This window comes from Mastigoproctus giganteus, chromosome 10, assembly GCF_048544385.1.
Source record: "Mastigoproctus giganteus isolate SK-2022 chromosome 10, ASM4854438v1, whole genome shotgun sequence".
Lineage (NCBI taxonomy): Eukaryota > Metazoa > Arthropoda > Arachnida > Uropygi > Thelyphonidae > Mastigoproctus > Mastigoproctus giganteus.
The window spans coordinates 64,204,258-64,218,572 of NC_143584.1; positions in this window are offsets into that span (position 1 = coordinate 64,204,258).

The window sequence follows — 14,315 nt, forward strand, 5'->3', positions numbered from 1 at the left end:
TTGGTGGTCTCTGTCCTGCTGTTTTGCCACAGTTTTAGGAGATGTTTGCCGCCGAGTTTTTTCTGTCTTGTAGATTTTCGTCGGTCCGTTGTGTATTTCAGAAAGGCGGCGGCAGCCACCCAGCTCGAGAGTTGAAGCATCCCGGTTCCAGCTATCTCCAAATCCAAAGGGAGCGTTCCGGCGAGCACCTGAAGGGCCGGTGTATTTACAGTACGACAAGCACGCGTGATTGTAATTATTATGGTTCTCTGTGTCGTGTCCAGGATTCTCTTGTTTACTGCCAGGGCAGTTTTACGATACCAAATTGCAGATGCATATGTGATTGTGGGGATGAATGTTGTTTTGTAGTACAGGGCCTATGCCCGTTTCTTAAGAGCCCAGTCTGTTCTTGTAATTCTAGCCACCATTGCTGAGTAGCGTCTGATTTTCCCCTTATGTGCTTGAGGTGAGGTTGGAAGGAGAGTTTACCATCCAAGACTGTGCCCAAGTACTTCAGCTCATTAGTTAATTTGATGGCAACGACATCTATTTTTATCTGCGGCGATCTTTGCAGTTGGAGAGTCCCTTTAATTAGAATGGATGAAGTATTCGTAGGTGAAATCTTTAGTTGGTTCTTTTCGGCCCATTGTTGTAGTATTTGCAGGACATGATTTGCCTGGATCTCCAGCTTTGTTATAGTATTGCTATCCTGGAGTCTGCTTCTATTGTGAGGATCAGATCGTCCGCAAAGGCATGGTACTCGACCTCCCAAGGAACCCGTCGAAGACGAGGTTCCAGAGGAATGGCTCCAGAACGGACCCCTGCGGGCAGCCCCTGAATACAGATTTTGAGATATTCTGATAGTGCGTGTTAATTTCCACTGTTCTCTGCGTGAGGTAGTCATTTATTACCTTGAAAAGATTGATGGGTATTTTGCCTCTTTCAATCCGCCGAGGACGCTCAGCCACTAAAGTGTTGTCGAACGCTCTGGCAAAGTCGATCGAGATTACAAGGAAGTACTTCTTCCTGCATTCCTCCACCTTTTTAAGCAAATTGTCAAGTGCCTCTGTCGTTGAAGATCCCTGCTTGAATCCGTGCTGATTCCTGGCTGGAAGCCCAGCAGTTTCATAGTGGTGTTGTATCCTTTTATATAGCAACCTTTCAAATAGCTTACTCACAACTGAGAGAAGTGCGTTGTGTCTGTAGGAATCCGGGAATTCTGGTTTTTCACTGGATTTTTTAATATTAGCCTTACATTGGTTGTTTTCCACTCGGTTGGGAATTTCGCAGATTCGAGACATCTATTATAAAGAACTAGTAAAAGCTGTGGTGCGTATTCGATCGTTTTCTTAAGTATTTCGGGTTCGACCATGCCCGGACATTTCTATTTCGGATTCGGGAGGCAGCTGTGTTGAGTTCATCCTGCGTGAAGGGTGGTTCCAGTTGAGGGTGTGTAGGTTACATTTTCTTCACATATTTCGGATTCTTGTGCTGCTCCGGCAGAGTCAGTGTTGCTGGATCTCTGTAGATGGAATCTAGAATGTGTCCGACTGTTCCCAGGTCGTCGTCAGGTTGCCTTGCGGGGTACTGATAGTATTTGTGACCTCCCCTCTGGTGAGTTTGTTGGTGGTTACCTTGTAAGCCACTCCCCAGTGGTCATCATTTCCAGTGGTTGAAACTAGACGCTTCCATGAGCGTTTTTTACTCTTTTTTTTATGGCGTCTGTGTACTGGTTTCTAGCTTCTCTATAAAGTTGTCGGAGGACTTCAACCTCGCACACCGGCCCCGTTCTACGCGCCCTTTGGAAGTCATTCCTCTTCTTCCTGTTAATTTGTCTTCTTAATGTTGTAATTTCTGGGGTCCACCAGAGAACAGCGCTGGGCTGTGGGGTTTTTTTTTTCTTTTAATTGCTTGATCGCTGATATTATCTGGGTTATCTTCTGCTGTAGTTTGTTGGAATCATCTTGTGGCTCAAATTCCCTAGGGTCGCTTCCAACCGCTGCGATTAACAGGTCCCTGTATCGTGGCCAGTCGGTCTTGGTTATGGCGTATCTACTTTGCAGTTGTTTATGTGGTACAGATCTTGTCAGAGCCCTAGTAATGCGACATGTTATGGACCGGTGGTCTGAAGTTGACCATTCTTCCACGACTCTCCAGCCAGCCACGAACCCTGCCAAATTCTTTGTTGCCAGTGTGATATTAATTGTGGTCTACCAGAGGGTATTTGAAAAGGTGGGCATGTGGTGCAGCTGATTTAGTATCGTCAGTTGTGAACCTGTGAGGAAGTTCTCCAGTAGTTGACCCTTTCTGGTGCCCCGTCTGTCTGAGGTAGAGCTATGCCATGCCGGCGAGCGACAGTTGACGTCGGCCCCAATGATTATTCTTTGGTTTAGCAGGATGTTCATTAAGTGCTGTAGGTAGTTTATGTCCTGTCCAAATCGGCAGTAGAGCGCTATTACATAAAAGGATCCTAATGCTGTGATGACTTGGGAACACGTTGCCCACGCCGTACATAATTTGTGTGATTCTAGTTGCAGTTATTTTCTGATTTCTAAACAGAATTGCCGCCCACGGGGTGTCTTCCTCTGGTGTATTGCCTTATATGAAAGCGGATAACCCACAACCCGATTTGCATATGTGTAAGGCTCCTGCAGCATAATTATGTCAGTGTTCTCCTCTTCAGCCTTGGCCTGGATCTGGCCTGCCACCGCTCTAGTCCGCTGCGCATTGATTTGAACTATCTTGATCATTGTTGTGTTGTACTGTTTGATTCTCTTATCCATAATTGATCCTTGCTTCGTATGAACTCTTGGCTCTGAGATAGTTCGGGAATTTTGGGTCTCTGATTGAGTGCTTGTAGTCTAGTTTCAGAGTTTTGCAGTTTGAGCACAAGGGCTCCTATTTTTGTGTGGACAGGCATTGAACTCGTGCCCTTTTTCCGAGCAGTAGCCGCATATAGGGGTGGTTTGAGCATGTGTGAGCGGTGTGCCCAAACTTGCAGCATCTGTAACACTTCGTTGTGGGGAAGCTCCCTGAAGCGGAAGCTTCCCCACTCAATATATACTTTTGATTGATTCTTCAGGGCCTTCCAGACCTCCTGGTAGAGTTCCACAATCCAGTTTTTGTTCATGCCGTCTCTTGCATAGGTGGAACACTTTGGCATCACCATCTCTTGTGGTTCAACATCCGGATTTGTTCGTTGCAGGTTTCTGTCGAATATTTCTTGGGTTAATTGGCCTCGAGCGACATCACTGCTCGCATCATAGAATATAATAGACGGTATAGAAACGGGATTGTGACCTTACTACTCCATATTCGTTGTTCCCATTCTTTGCTCTCTTAGCTAGTGCTTTCTCATTTTCAATGCCTTGGCCTCTAACCTTATCTGTGGAACTATTACAGATCAACATGTAACTGTTAAAGGCTTCAGTACTTTTCATCGTTCTGTAACTTTCCCACGCTATCTTTTTCTGCTCTATTAGCCTGGCCAGCTCCGTATTCATCCGACTAAGGTCACATTGTCCCGTGTATATTGTCTGTCCCGAGGTCGATTTTTTGTTTGATGGACGAAAAACCACAGTTTCATCCAGAATTCCATTTCTATCGTTGTCTTCATCTCTTAATGATACGAGGGGTGATCATTTAATTCGCGGGCTATTGGCGCTGGAAGCTCTCTCCCTGATCGCTACTGAGCAGACTATGTGCGCATGTCAGTACTTGTCGAGCTAATGTTGCGTGAAGAGTTTTTTTTTTTTTTTTTTAGCTGGGTGTCACTGACGATCGTTTTTAAGCAAGTATCATGTCCGACATCCGGATCAAACAGCGATATTTGATTCGTTATTGTGTCAGGGGAGGCTTAAATGCATTGGAAGCAGTTGAAGAGATGAATGACGTGTATAGTAATGAGTGTCTTGGTAGGACGGCCATATTCCGGTGTGAACTGGTTCTTCCATCAAGAAAATGACAGACCTCATACGGCTAATATTGTGCAGACAGTGATCACTGCCATAAGTGCCGAGATTCTGCCACATTCCCCTTATTCACCGGACTTAGCCCCGTGTGATTTCTTCCTGTTTCCACTTCTGAAGAAAGCTCTGAAAGGCTAACTTTACGTGTCCAACACAACGATGCTCTCAGAGCCACAACGGAAGTACTTCGCAGTCTTTCTAAATATAATTAAATGCTTTGCAAGTAGCATTTAATGAGTGGGCACCACGGTGGCGAAAGTGTTTAAAGTTCACGGAGAGTATTTCGAGAAGGAAAAATCCAGAGAATATCCAAATAATGAAAATTAAGATAAGATCTTGCACTAGTCCGAATTAAATGATCACCCTTCGTATATATGAGTACTACAAGGTTTCTGTGATTATTATTTTAAAGGTAGTCCATCATTTTAATATATTGGCCACCCTCTGTCTGCAGTCTGCGCATTTAATAGACGCCATGTAGTGCGTTAAACTATCTTAGGCTCCTTTTCTAAAATTAAAACCTATACCTTTAATTACTGCAACATCATTTTTCATCTTCCAACTAACATCTAAATGGTCACTACCTGCCATTGGTGCCTGTACTGTAAGCCCTATGATGTCATTTGATTCGTAAGTAATGATGATATCTAGAATATTTTTACCCCTAGTATTTTTCTAATATGTTGGTACTAATAATGAACAGCTAATTCATTTAAAAATTCAGTTCCCCATAGCGAGTTTGCCTCCCACTTATTCCAATCAATTAGCGAGAGATTGAAGTCACCCATAATAAGACATTCACACTTGCTTGCCCATTCCATCTGCATGTAACACTCTCGTTATACTCTGTAATCTACATCTTCACTCTACAATCCTATGTGGTCTGTAGATTACTTCACTCTCATTATACTTTTGCTTTTCATCTAACTCAGCGCCACACAGATTCTATGCTGGCAGACGAAACATCTGACTCAGCAAAAGCTCTTTCCGCGCTCAGGCTGCTTTTGATATGAAGAATGATTCCACGACCCTTCTTATCTTTCGGTATGTATATATTTAGGAAACTAAATATATTATACATACCATAGTGGTATGTATAATATATATACATACTCATTTCCCGGGTGGCACTAGTATGTTATCCCTGTTATGTTTGTATTAGTTGTCTTAACCAGGAGTTCAAATTTATCCATTTATTGAAAACTTTCTTGGCATTACTGTAAACACGGTTAAAACCAAGTATTCTTCTATAGTTACACACTCCTTGAAGGTTATTTAGACTTGTTTCCCTAGCTTTATCATCCTGCTCATTTAAAACGTTGCCACCTCAGAACGTTGCCACCTGCCAACGTCGTCTGCAGCAACAGGAAACAAGATGTGTGCAAGCATTACTTTTTACCCATATCATCAGATAAACGCGTGTCTATATTACATTTCTCCCCCCCCCCCAAAATTGTAGTTTCCCTTCACCCTTAGGGTGTTATCAATAATAAGAGCAAAAACCCTTGCACGACCTTTGTTCAAATTAATATCATCTCTACAAAATAAATTTCTTCTACCTGCAAGTGTGGGCCACGCTGACAAAAATTTTCCCCCTAAAGCCTTGCAGAGTCATTGAAGTCTTAATCCACAAGCCTCCTAGCAGATAATCCCTCCTATCTTGTGTGGGCAGGATTGCAGACATATATACATTCTAATGTAACTCGCAGCATTTTTTCAGCATGGTCATATGTTTAACCAACCGTCAGGTCGTGTTCGCGTAATATCGTTAGTCCCCCATATGAATAATAACACTGTCCTTATCCCCCCCCCCCTTAAAGTCTGACAATATGTTGGTAACATAATCATCAGTTGTTGCTCCAACCAACACACACACACCCTGCTTCTGGTCCACCCAACTTATTGTAAAAAAACGTTACTTGTTTCCCCGACAGTAGAATCTCCCAGTATAACTGAATTTCCTTCAACCAGAGCAATATGCACTTGACTATTTTCTCTTGTGACCCGAATCGTAGGTACATCACTTGGCTGGTCATCAGATACTGAGTCCCTGACGTTCTACTAGTAATGTAAGTTTATTCTCTCAAAAGTAGCTAACTTTCATTATAAACGAGTTGTTAGGTTTAGGCGCATCAGCGACTTAGATCATATTCTGGTATGTATTGTGTATGTAAATTGCGTTATTTCTGTGGTCCATTTGCCAATTTGCTGGACGAAAAACCCAAGTTGGTGGAAGGAAAAACCATGCTAACCTCGCCTGAGACCAACTAACTCAGCCACGTTGTGAAAAGGTCCATAAAAATTCTTCGTGGTATGAGTTGGACGATTATAACCATTGTGCTACTGGGGGAGGGGGCGGATTGACAAGTAACAATATACGTTTGAGGAAAACAGATTCTTTGTAAGTGACAAGTGATCGATAATACAAGTCAAGAAATAATTCCTCATCGGAAAAAAAAATTTTTTTTTTTTTTTAGGAGCATTAGCAACTAAGGCTATATTGCCCCGAGGATATGCGGTGGTCATTCCCTGACCTTTCCGCATCCTCCGTATTTGGTGGTCACGGACTCGAACCCCGGTCTAATCAAGAAGCGTGTGGTACGCACTGCTGCCCCTTCCCACCTGGCTACGGAGGCGCCATGAAAAAAGAAATGTGGATTAGATTAGATATTTGAAAGCTTATTCCAAATTTGTTTTCGGTTTTATTTTAGCGCGTATAGTTTTTGTGATGAGACTGATTATACCACTCACATACCTAATTTAGCCGACCTACATGAATATAATTATCGTTTATTTATTATTGTTGTTTATATAATATAGGTTTAAAAACCCATAAACCTTAAAGTAAAAAACTGCGATAGTAGTGTAAAGAGCATCATTCCAACTGTATCTCATATTGTGCTCATCCTTCACAACGAGTTACCATGTGTTGCACCTGCTTGGAATTAGTAACGCTTCGCTAATAGAGAAGACTATTGTTACTTATTCTCAGTGGGAACCACCACCCAGACAGCACCGTTTCATGGCTTGTTGGCCTTTCATCGGTGGTTGGGCAGGTACCCTAGTATTCCAGACACGACAACCCAGTTGTGAAGATAATCTCACAATATGAGAGATGCCAAAAGGTGTACGTGATAATGTTTAAGTAAGACTCAATGCAATATTGCATAATAGTCTTCTCTATTAGTGAAACGCTACTTATTCGAGATAGGGCAACACATGGTAACTCGTTGTGAAGGATGAGCACAATATGAGATACAGTTGAAATAATGCCCTTTACACTACTATCGTAGTTTTTCCCTTTAAGAGTTGTCTATGAGGTTTTTACACCTGGATTATATAGATAATTATAACTCTTAAATATATTATGCCCTGTTGCATTGAGTCTTACTTAAACATTATTGTTGTTTATACATTCATATTTATGTAACTGTTTGAATATGTCTGTATCCTTGTTATTTCATAATTTAATTATTTGATTATAAATTGATTCAGATAAGAACTAGAACTAAAACATATTCATCGTCCTGCCTGCTTCGAAAGTGTAAAAATCACCCCAAACCAATTCGGCAATATGAAAAGTTCTTTTCTAACGAACAACTATGTACAATCACGAAGAATATTCTGAAAACTTACCACTTGTAATTGGCTGTCCTCTAGGTCAGTGGGGAGGATCAACTGGTGCTCCCTAAGTAATCATCACTTGGGTCCGTGCTGAGGAAGAAATTGTTACATTATTTACTAGAAATATAATCTGTGTAAATATGAATGAGATCTTATTAGTTCATTTTCTGGATCGTTTTTACTCCAGTGTAATATTTATATATATAGTAAAATGTAAAAATATATATATATTTATAGCCACACATATTTGTTCTGGTTTCCCTCTTCCAAATTAGGAGCATACTTTGTGCTGCGCCACGGTCTACTAAAGTTTGGAGCACTGTTCTAATTACCAGAATAAGGCGTGGGCACCATAAAATGTATATGTACCGCTTATTCGAGTGGATTACGCGACTGATTGAACAGAAGAAAAAAGGCCAAACCCGTGACAGAGGAAAGACCAATGATGGCAGTATCATCCCTCACGATGGCAGTATGCCATTTCCGGAACCCCCACAGCATGGACCATCCCTTTTAGTAGACAAAATTGAAAGCAGTAAAGGTGCAACTGGCGGAGATCTGAAAACTTTAGCCGATCAGTATATTCCCCCGACGAAGAGACACCGGAACTGTTTATCCAAGATGAGTTGAGACCTATCAACATTAGAGATCTATCCCTTTCTAAAGATAATGCAGAACTTCTCGCTCGAGACTGAAGCAGAAACATTTGTTTAAGAAGAACGTCAAAGTGTCTCATTATTGAAAAATAAATCAAAGGTTGGACAGTATTCCTTAATCTGGTCTTCTCAGCTGCTGTCAGGATATCAGTCGAGTTTTTAGAGAATTGACACAAGTACATATCATTCTGAAGGCGCCTCTTTGTTGACCTCTCACAAAGAAGCTATAACATGACTCGAAGCAGTTCAATACACCACTCATCAATGGAACATCTGCTGTGATTTTAGTCACTGGTGTGTTAATAGGCATGCAAGAGGATTTTACAAAACGTTGTTCCTTTCATGAGACAGCCGTTCTACGGCAGACCATACGTGAATGCCCTCAAACTTATACGAACCAAGAACAAGTAGTGTACAATATATTTTATTAGTGGCTCCAATGAAGATTTTTTTTTCATCTATTCACATAAAATTTGGCCTAATAAATAGTATTGTGAAAGCGATTGGTAACATGAATTCCAGAGGACTTCATTACTTAAGTGAGAAGACAAAGATCAATGCCACGCAAGTGAAAGAGGGAATGTTTTTGTGGCCTCAAAACAGAATGCTTTTGCAGGACGAACGCTTTGAAAAATGCCTCATTGTATTAGAACTAAAAGCATAGCAGGCTTTCAAAAAACTTGAAGGTTTTTGGAAACTTTTTTTTAGGTAATCATATCTCTCCCGCACACAGAGATGGAGTTCAGAAACAGCTCGATATGCATAAAGAAATGGGATGTCATATGTAGCTGAAACTTAATTTCTTTCATTCGCATTTAGACCTCTTTTCCAAAAACGTCATCACAGAGACTGACGAGAAGGGAAAACGATTCCATCAAGACATCAAGTCAATGGAAAATCCTTACCAAAGTTTCTGAAAAGAACGTACGCTTGTAGACTACTGCTGGACGTTGTACCGCGGCATTCCGGAAAAAGAGTGCCGAAAGAAATCATCAATCGCACAACAGTTTTAAATTGTACATATCGTTGTTTACGTTACTGACTGTAATATTTTAATTATATATATAAAGTGTAATGGATTTAAACTGTAAAAGTGATAAAAAATGTAATTGAAACCACTCTCATGTGTTTCGTAATGAAATCTTCTTAATATTTTATCTTAGGACAATGAGAAGGAGTGGGAAGTTTCTGTATTCTACGTGAAGTTTCCCATGAGTATGTATGTGCGTTAAGCGCCAAAGCAACTAAGGCCATGAGGCATACGTATATTGTGTTTATTCTATAGTCGATTTGCTTGTTTACTGTAGGCAACACCCGAGTTTCTCGGACATAAAACCATGCAATCCTCCCTGAGACCGACTAACTCAGCCAAATTGTTAAAGGCCAATGAAAATTACTCGCCTCATTTACGAGATTCGAACCCTGGCCTGTGTACGTACAGATGAAGCTGCATGTAAAAATGCGCACACTTACCCCTGTATTTAGGGGTGAATGAAGAAGATTTTATAAATGTGTAATGCCATAAATATTGGAAGGAACTAAACAAAAACTGTATCCTTTGAAAATTGTTTATTATATTACAGAAATAAACAGAAAAGCAACTGGATTAAAGCGAACAGCAAAAATAAATAAATAAAACTAGTTATATTCGTCCTCTGGATGGACAGTGTGAATGCTTTCCTAAATACACATAATAGTATTATTATTTTGTTAAATTTGTACCTGTGGGCAATTATACCTACAGAAGCCAGAAAGGTAGCCTCCGCTGGTATATTAGCCACTGAAACATACTTCATGGAACCATTCCGAGCACATGAAACTTTTGAATCCAAAGCTTGTATTCTTCATTGAAATAAATACAAACCCATACATAATTTGAAGTTGACTCAAAGTTGTCTATTTGCTCTTCTTTTTTGTGCCTAGAAACAACTTGGCTTTGGATGTTTCTTCGATCGGTTGGTTTTTGCTCTTAACAACGCCCTTTTGTTGCATGGCAGTTGACTGTTTTTTTTTTTTTTTTTTAGGAGTACATGTTAACGTCTCTCAGAGCACCCTTCGTGTTTTTATTCATATACCAGTCGGCGTATGTGGTGGTGAAAGATCTTAGTGTTAGAGTTAGATAGAACAAGGCGTGGATATGCTGAGAATAAAGCCAATTCATTGGCTTTTGTTGGGAAAATTCGCAACTATTTCAGCTTCAGATGGCTATTGAAGAGATTAGGTTGATGCCCTTTCTTTTACAAGTTACGAGGAATTAATTTGTATGTGATGTGCTTATTCTGAACATCTGATTCCCTGGCTGGCTCATTCTGAACAACTGATTCCCTGGCTGATAGTTTCTATCACTGATAGAAATAAAATCTTAGTAGAATATGCCAGATTGTAAGGATGTATTCCAGTAGAGCGAAAACCTTTCACAGCTTTCTCGTTGTTATATATCTTACTGTTATATTAATGCATTTAATAATCGCTAAGAACACATTAGTGTATTATATTCATTTATAACTGATCGTACCGAGTAAGTGTGGAAAATATAGCAAATCGAGTACACTTACCCTACACGTCCACACTTACCCTACCAGACCGTTCATAAAACAGCTGCTGATTGTTACGCTTAATGTATCGTATATGCGAATGTTATATCGTAAATGTACAGTAAAAGATCTTAGTTCATTTCTATTATAATTTATATTCGATTAAAATATACTTTGTCATCATCATGAAAGGCTATTATATGGAGTGGAGCAAATTGGGATCAATCGTAAGATTCTTTGTTAAATCAATGGCTTGCTAAAAGATAGGGAGCAGAGAGTAGCCATCAATAGAAATGGGGTGGACAAGAATAGCAAGTATAGTCCCTCAGGGATCAGTGTTGGACCAAATCTGTTGTTTATCTTCCGTATAATGATATTCATGAGGGAATGCAGGAAATTTTTAAAGTTTGCTGATGATTAAAAAGTAGGAATGGTGGTTACGGACACGAATCAGGTTATTTTTCTTAAAAATGACTTGGATCAGATGCAGAAGTGGTCTTAAAAATGGCAACAGAATTTTAATGCATCTAAATGGAAAGTTTGGCACCCACGGAACAGAAATTCAAGAGTTATAAGCTAGGGGGAGAAGAATTAACAGTGGTCCGAGAAGAAACAGACTTATGGGTTTCAATTCAGTCAGACATGAAATTTTAAATTTAGTGTAAATCAAGCAACTAGGAAGGCACATGGTGTTCTGTATATAAGGCTTTCGCAAGTAGGGAAAAGGATATCATTGTCTGTCCGTTTATAAGATGGTGATGAGACCACATTTAGATATTGTGTTCAGGTCTGGAGGCCACACTTGACTAAATTCATAGAGCTTCTAGAATGGGTTCAAAAAAAGACATCAAGGCTGGTGAGAGGTGTTAATCAATGTCCATACGAAGAACGACTTAGAAGGTGCTGACTTAAAAGCTTGTGGAACTGGGCATCTTTAGTGGGATGGGCGGATATATATATATATATATATATATATATATATCCGCCTGAGAAGGGAATCGGTAAAATGAAAGAATGTGGTATATTTCCGCTGTGTAGAAGAGAGAAGAACCAAGGGAACAAATACAAGATTTTGTGGAGCAATATAAGGCTGACCACGTTTACTTTGGGATCGTATTGTACATCATTGGAATGAATTGCGTGCTACAGTGGTCGTGGTTGTTAGTTTTTTTTTTATGTGAACCCCAAACACGAGAGGTATTAGAACCTATAGTACCTATGATAATGTACAAAGAGGAATTGTACATGTTTGAACATGAACGTTTTGGCGCAGTGGAAATATGAACGAGAGAACTTTTTTCTTTTGTTTTGTTTTGTTTTTGAGAGATTCTAAAAAAAAAAAGCGCCCTCTTCCTTGCATAACTTAGCCATTATAATACTAATACTAATAGTGTGACTTACGTTTTATAATTACTTCTAAAATTAAATTTTAGAATTGGTTGATTTCCAGCTGTGATTTCGAACAAAAACGTAGCAAGTCTCAAACATACGTAAGAGGTACGTTCCAGGACTTCTTGCGTATATTCGAGTCGAATTTTACGTAACTCGGGAATGACTAATAAAATATTGCTACTATATCCCTGATATACCAAGATTACAAAACCACATAATATACTCAGAAGAATAAAGAATAATAGTTATATATTTTTCAATTAATTAGTTATTTTTTATATATTAGTTATATATTTTTAATTAGTTTAATTAAAAACTATCTGGGGACAATGGTGAAGTAGCCGGAGTGGCACTTAAAAAACAGAAAACATAAAAGGAAGAAAGAATGCATGTTATTGTACTATAAAAACTGATTTCGTAGCCTTTGTTATTATAGTTGACTTCATTGGTGCCGATCCCTTTGTCCACTGTTGACACTGAAAAATATAAATTCTGCGCGATACTTGTTAATGATTGATCATTTTCGTACGTTCTTATTATTTTAATTTTCTGATGCAAATTGATCGCTTTCCTTTTCTTGGTAAATTTACTAGTACCGCTGTCACTTATTCTCTTAGTCGTGCCGACTAAGAGAATATATGACCGTTATCATGGTGCCCATGATAACGGTCAAAGCGAAAGTTTCTGTAAAAAAAAAAAAAAAGGCAGAAACACACTATTAATCACCTCACGCAAGCTCATATTTTACTAAAGCATATTTCTGGAGGTCAATAAAAAACAATAAAAACAATTTGCAGTTTCCGGTTTATTGGGATGTTCTGTTAGTGCAATCAATTATAAACGGGTAGAAACTCGATCTTATTGCATTTGCGATAATACCGATAGCTGGAATTCTGTGGGTTTTTACGTTATTATGGTGAAACGTGTGTCGCTTCACTGAAATCCTCCCTTCATCCCTATTTTTTTAAATTTCGTAAACTTGTTACTCCGTATCTCACTTGTGCAGTTCTGCGTGCCGTGTTCTTCGTTATTGATTGCTTATTGTTTTTTTTGACAGTTTTAAATTTTACAATAAAAAAAAAAAAAAAGTGAAAACGAATTTACGTAAGTCGGGGACTTACTGTACTGGCAAAATCATGGCCGCATTAAACTCTTCTGTTTTTAAATTTAATACTTCTGCTATTAAAAATTTTATTTTAAATAGCAGTGTTTTAGATATGCCTGATTTATTGTTTTTTTTTTTTTTTTTTTGGTCGTTGTTGGCGCATCAACTTCTGTGGCCATAGTGCACCTCCCAAGTTTTTTGCAGTACTTTGATCCAAGCCCGAGGTGGGATTCGAACCCACGACCTTTGGGTTGCGGCAGGCACTTTACTCACCTGGCTAGCCCGGTCGGCCTGATTTATTGTGAACTGAATGGTGGATTGTGCAGTTCCAGTTCAGGCGGGTTTATGCCAACCTGTGATAACTAATGTAAGGGCACATTAGTAACAATTTCATGCCATGCATGTATTTTATTTATTTATTAATTTAACTAATTTATTAATAATTCAATAATACCTAACTCGATAAAATTATATAAACCCCATTAATAGTACATGGAAATTGCTCGACGGGAGCTTTGAGCGGGCAAATGTCCAGTCAAAAAAGTGAACAGCTCATTCATACCCGTTTCATAATAAACGTGTTTATTATCAAAAACACTATCATAGTTCATTATAAAGGTGTGTCCAATGCTGAACGGTAATGGAACTATAGCTGTTTGAATTTTGAAAAAAAAAAAAAAAACGTGGCTATGGAGTTTTCAATGGAAAGAAATAAGAATAAGCAAACATGTACCCAGTATGAAAACATTTTACTAGATTATAAGAATAAGCTTATTCTTATTTATTATTTTTTACCATTGTAATGGTATTCTTGTAATGATATCCAATTTTCTGTATTTAATGACATCATAAGATTACTCTTTTGCTTTTAATCATGTTTCAATGTAACCCTAATTAATCACTGCTCAAAATTCGCAGTTTTTCTAATTTAATGTAGAATAAGATAGTAAACTGATATTAGAATAAGAGAAATGGGTATGCATTATAATGCTATTTATTTTGATCGGGTATTTGTTTATTCAAAGCCTCTTTCGTTAAAGGAGATATCATATAAGAT